Below are 6,867 nucleotides of genomic sequence, written 5' to 3'. Positions count from 1 at the left end.
GTTTGATTGGTTCATAATAATTGATGAGAGGTAACAATCATTTAGATAGTATAGAATTAGAGAAGGTAACAATGTTATGGATTAGCTAATGGTCTTCGGACCAAATGGCATTTTCTTCCCTCTAAAAGAAAGGAGTGTTGAAATATTTTCAATATATATATATATTATTTTGTGTCTTGGGAATGTTTTAAATGGAAGGCTTTAAAGAGCATTGAATGAAGATTGTCTCACATTGGAAAGTGTGAAGATTTTGTTGGCATTTATAAGGCCTAACTAATTCAAGCTATTAAATGAGCTATGTTAGGGTACACCCTAGTGCATGCTATAGTACAGTGCGAAGCACCGGACGCACACAAGCAAGCGCGCACATGGCGTAGGCTGTAGGGCGCTAGTGGCGCACTTGGACGATAAAGATCGTTCGATCTAGTGGTTGAATCTATTAGACTGTTTAATCTACCGATTGAGATTAAATAATTAAGATTTAAGATTGAGATCTTAAATTAAGATTGAGATCGTTAAATAATTAACGATTGAGATCTATTAGATAATTATTTAATCTAACGGTCAAAATTAAGTGTCAATTAGATTATCAGTTTACAACAGTTTAATAGCAGTTTATTTTCGAAATTCAAAAACAACAGTTTAATTTTGAAATTTGAAATTATCTGATCTGTTTTAAGAGATAATTGATTAATCTTTGAGAATATAATTCTCCTTATATCTTTATTTGTTTTTGAAATTTGAATATATTATTTTCTTTTTGTCTCTAATTTGAATAGAAAATATGAGGGTATTTTCGGGTTTTAACTTCGTTTGTGCATAACACAGTCATAACACAGAAGTTTCTAAGCTTATCCTGGAGAAAAATTTACTGTAACCCTGTTGCATCCCAATTATGGTGGGGGCAAATATTTTTTTAAAGAAAGTGAATTTGCAACACACGTTAGGAGCATTTTCGTTTTCTATATTTTTCCTTATTTGTATAACAGAGTGGAGGTCGAGATCACAAGAATCTGGATCAATCATGAATAATCTATGGGTTCTGCTAACTATCAAAAATAAATAAATAAAAATAATGTTTTGCTGAATGAAAAATGATTTTCCATAATATTATCTAAGAAATCTCTCTTTAAGGTTACATTGGTCATGCCTTGAGGGATGGTAGATTTGGTAGTGTGTTGGCGATGTCAAAGAGGCAATTGTTTAGTTAAGGATGTGTGGAGAATGGCCCCACTATGCTTAATGTGGACTATTTGGAGAGAGCGGAATGCATGATGTTTTGAAAATCATGAGAAGATGCACGAGCTCAAAAACATGTTTGTTAAGACCCTTCTCAATTGGGTAGGAGAGTTTAATGTTTCCCAGTTTTCTACTATGCCTCAATTTGTAGGTTTTTGTTCTTCTTTTCGCTTTTAGTCCCTTTTTTGTATATGTCTTGTGTACTAGGGTTATGCCCTTATGCGTTTTTCAATGAATCAATTATTTATCAAAAAAAATATAGTAAGGATATTCAAAAGCTAATTTATCATTATCAACTTTTAAAGGTAATGTGATAAATTTTATGATGGCTGATTTAAAGCTAATTTATCATTATCAACTTCTTCAATGGTCAGAATTTATTTATTTATTTATTTTTTGCTGATTTAACGCAAATTGCAACTTCATACCTTTGCACACGTTTTAGCTTTTAGCTTCCACGAAGTCCCACTACTTTGTTTCACTTCTTTTGTAACTGAGGGTAGTTTGATCTTAATGTTTCGAACCTTAATTTGTGTCATATGAAACCATGTTTTCTTCTTTAAAAAGTGAACGACCTTTATATTTGAGGTTTCAGTAGGAAAAGTCTCACCACTTTACTTGTCTCAACACCATGTGATCAAACACTGAAGAGATACTTTAGTCGGTGAATGGAATTTATTCTCGTGTAGCAACATTTTGTTTCATGTCTCAAAGAGCTTTTTCCGAATAAATTTCTTTGTTTTTCTCATGTTAATATTTAAACTTCAGTAGCTAAGAAAGTCAACATCTTCAAGTTACTAAATATGGCTTCACTTTTAGTTAGAAAACTTGGTAGTTAGTTATGGGCATATGACACTCTTTTTTTAGCGCTTTTGACCTTTTTTTTATTCGTTATTATTTTGTATGTTGAGAAATTGGAGCATTTGTTTTTAATTCTGAAAAAATAAATTGGAACAATTATTTTTAAATTTCTTGTTCTTCATAGATGTGGTTAAATGGTCGTACTTGCCAAAAAAAAAAGTAATTAAATAGAGGTTGTAACTGATCAACATGCTCGTTTTTGTTGCAGTCAAGATATATTGAGATCTTAAATTAAGATTGAGATCGTTAAATAATTAACGATTGAGATCTACTAGATAATTATTTAATCTAACACTCAGATTTAAGTGCCAGTTGGATTATCAGTTTACAGCAATTTAATAGCAGTTTATTTTTTAAATTCAAAAACAGTAGTTTAATTTCGAAATTTGAAATTATCTGATCTGTTTTAAGAGATAATTGATTAATCTCTGAAAATATAATTCTCTTTATATCCTTATCTGTTTTTGAAATTTGAATATATTATTTTCTTTTTGTCTCTTATTGGAATAGAAAATCTGAGGGTATTTTCGGGTTTTAACTTCGTTTGTGTAGAACACAGTTATAACACAGAAGTTTCTGGACTCCATTGTATCCTGAAAAAAAAATTTGTTGTAACCCTGTTGCATACCAATTCTAGTGGGAGCAAATATTTTTTTAAGGAAAGTGACTTTGTAATACACCTTATGAGCATTTTCGTTTTTTGTATTTTTCCCTATTTGTATAACAGAGTGGACGTCGAGATCATGGGAATCTGGATCAATCATGAATAATCTATGGGTTCTGCTAACTATCAAAAATAAATAAATAAATAAAGATAATGTTTTGCTGAATTAAAAGTGATTTTCCATAATTTTATCTAAGAAATCTCTATTTGAGGTCCCATGGGTCATGCCTGGAAGGGTGGTAGATTTGTTAGTGTGTTGGCGATGTCAAAGAGGCAATCGTTTAGTTAAGGATGTGTGGAGAATAGCCCCACTATGCTTAATGTGGACTATTTGGAGAGAGCAGAATGCACGATGTTTTGAAAATCATGAGAAGACAAACGAGCTCAAAAGGATGTTTGTTAAGACCTTCTCAATTGGGTAGGAGTGTTTAATGTTTCTCAATTTTCTACTATGCCTCAATTTGTGGGTTTTTGTTCTTCTTTTTGCTTTTAGTCCGTTCTTTGTATATGTCTTGTGTATTAGGGTTACGCCCCTCTGCCTTTTTTTTTTTTTTTTTGTGGGCTGATTTATCGCAAATTGCAACTCCATACCCTTGCACACATTTTAGCTTTTAGCTTCCATGAAGTCCGGTGTCATATGACTTGTGAATCTTACCATATATGTCATATGAAACCATGTTTTTCTTCTTTAAAAAGTGAAAGACCTTTATATTTGAGGTTTCAGTAGGAAATGTCTCACCTCTTTACTTGTCTCAACACCATGTGATCAAACACTAAAGAGATACTTAGTCGGTGAATGGAATTTAGTCTCATGTAGCAACATTTTGTTTCATGTCTCAAAGAGCCTTTTCCGAATAAATTTCTTTTTTTTTTCTCATGTTAATATTTAAATTTCAGTAGCTAAGAAAGTCAACATCTTCAAGTTTCTAAATATGGATTCACTTTTAGTTAGAAAACTTGGTAGTTAGTTATGGGCATATGACACCCTCTTTTTTCAGCGCTTTTGACCTTTTTTTTTATTCGTTATTATTTTGTATGTTGAGAAATTGGAGCATTTGTTTTTAATTCTGAAAAAGTAAATTGCAGCAATTATTTTTAAATTTCTTGTTCTTCATTGATGTGGTTAAATGGTCGTTGTGCTTGCCAAAAAAAAAGAAGAAGTAATTAAATAGTGGTTGTAACTGATCAACATGCTCGTTTCTGTTGCAGTCAAGATATATTGAGATCTTAAATTAAGATTGAGATCGTTAAATAATTAACGATTGAGATCTACTAGATAATTATTTAATCGAACGGTCAGATTTAAGTGTTAGTTGGATTATCAGTTTACAGCAGTTTAATAGCAGTTTATTTTTGAAATTCAAAAATAGCAGTTTAATTTCGAAATTTGAAATTATCTGATCTGTTTTAAGAGATAATTGATTAATCTCTGAGAATATAATTCTCTTTATATCCTTATTTGTTTTTGAAATTTGAATATATTATTTTCTTTTTGTCTCTGATTGGAATAGAAAATTTGAGGGTATTTTCGGGTTTTAACTTCGTTTGTGTAGAACGCAGTTATAACACACAAGTTTCAGGACTCTACTGTATCCTGTAGAAAAATTGTTGTAACCCTATTGCATACCAGTTCTGGTGGGGGCAAATATTTTCTTAAGGAAAGTAACTTTGTAACACACGTTAGGAGCATTTTTGTTTTCTGTATTTTTTCCTATTTGTATAACAGAGTGGAGGTTGAGATCACGGGAATTGGGATCAATCATGAATAATCTATGGGTTCTGCTAACTATCAAAAATAAATAAATAAAGATAATGTTTTGCTGGATTAAAAGTGATTTTCCATAGTAGATTGAGATCTTAAATTAAGATTGAGATCGTTAATCTACTAGATAATTATTTAATTTAACGGTCAAGTCCCCTCCTTTCTTCCTAGTGGTCGCTTGTTCGAATTCGCTTGCGATAGTAGTTGCATGAACCACATGCTACTAAGAAGGGGCTTTATTGGCTTGCACTTTGGTGGGGTGTTGGTGACAGACTCGTCTTCCCAGATAGTAGCTATGGCTTAAACCAAACATTCCACAACGGGTGGGAACCCCGATGGTCACGCCCAAGGAGAGAAATTACACTGGTTACCATTTCCCATCCTTTTGCTTAAAAAAAAAAAAAAAAAAAAAAAAGAAGAAGAAGAAGATATATTGAGATTTTGAAAGAAAAAGTAAAAGAACGTGAGCAATACCGTGAGGTAGTGTTCGAGCGAAAAAATGCTAAAGAGAGAAGCCAAGATGACCACCTCTATGCAGACAATGACAAATTTGTCACGCATGCTTACAAAAAGAAACTTGCAAAGCATGCAAAGTGGCAGGAGTAAGAACGTTTGTGTGAACTTCGGGAAGCAAAGGAGGATGTATGTCTAACTTTTTTCAAGTCTTGTTGTGATCTAACTTCAGTTTTGATTGACAATAATGATCACGTTGCTTGTTTTGTATTACTTTTGCATGTGATGAACTGAAGATTGCTAGTTTAATTTATGCATCTAATTCTTGCGTCGTCTTATGACTTATGTTAATTATTTTTTATTCTGTTCGCTGTACTTTAGATTTTTTTTTTTTTTATTATTTTTTTTTTTTTATGTTTTCATTTTTTTCATTTAGGCAGATGGCATATGGGTGTTAGTAGTTGGATTCCAATGTCTAGGTTGAGTTTTCACCAACCATGGTAGAATGATGCAGTCAGCAAAAAGTAAACTAGATCAAAGATTAAAAAAAAAAAAAAAATCGAAAAAATGGTCTAGTTTTGATGTGGGACCTAATTGGCTACCTTCATAAGCTACTTTAGGTTGGAAACTTGCTTCAGTTTTAATTAAGTTTTACTTAAGTAGGGATAATCTGATAAACCTTAGATTTTCTGGAATGGGCTGTACGAAAGGCTAAGGAGTTTTATTTTAACTTTTAGAGTCTTTTACTAATTTGTTTTAGTAGTTTCCTGCTCTTTTTAGTAATTCTTTTTCTTTTTAATTAGGAATCCTAGTCTATATAGGAAAATGATTGAGAATATGCTTAGATAAAGTCTTTTATGTAATTTGTCAAATTCAAAGAGATTTCCAGTAGTTTTCTTAAAGTTTTGAGGTATATCAATCATGAATAATCTGTGGGTTTTGCTAACTATCAAAAATAAATAAATAAAGATAATGTTTTGTTGAATTAAAAGTGATTTTCCATAATATATTGAGATCTTAAATTAAGATTTAAGATTGAGATCTTAAGATCTCAATGGCTTGCACTTTGGTGGGATTGTGGTGACGGACTCTCCTTCCCAGACAGTAGTTATGGCTCAAATCGAACATTCCACAACGAGTGGGAACCCTGATGGTCACGCCCAAGGGAGAAATTACACTTGTCACCCCTTCCCATCCTTTTGCTCATTAAAAAAAAAAAAAAAAAGAAGATATATTGAGATTTTGAAAGAAAAAGAAAAAGAACGATCATCTTGGCTTCTCTCTTTAGCAATTTTTTCTAGAGAGAAAACTCTTTACCTTCTGTTCTACACATAGATTCAATCTTTTTTTTCTTTGGTAATCTATCCATTCTCAAGTCCTTAATCATCAAACCCTATCCAAGAAGCTTTAAAAAACCTACGGAAAAACCAAATTTAATCCGTAGGTTTTCATACGATTTAATTTAGTCTCTAGGTTTTTAATTTCAATAATTAGATCCTTTTCCTTTGGTTTTAAATAGGCTCTCTTTCAATGTACCATCTAATTGACTAACGGCATGAAATAGTAGACCAATCAATTAATACCAGATAGCTCTCGTTTGACACTCATACACTAACTGTACATGTCACATCACACACTTACTTTGATTAGAACTGCATTATAGGAAGGGTTTTCTGTTCATCTTTTTCCAAAAATTCTTCAACTGGCTCTCTGACATTATATTTTATGATGTAATTCCACGAGGGTATCTTAATCCTATTTGTTAACTTTATCCTTGGGGTGGTATATAATTCCTGAATGTTTTCAATTGTAAATGTCAGTTCATAGGCTTTCAGCTAACCATTAAGAGATGGAGCCTCTGTATCGTTAGGTTCAGGCCAGACATGGT

Source organism: Corylus avellana, chromosome ca1, assembly GCF_901000735.1.
Source record: "Corylus avellana chromosome ca1, CavTom2PMs-1.0".
NCBI lineage: Eukaryota > Viridiplantae > Streptophyta > Magnoliopsida > Fagales > Betulaceae > Corylus > Corylus avellana.
The sequence above is the reverse complement of the archived record's forward strand: the minus strand, read 5'-3'. Positions refer to the sequence as shown.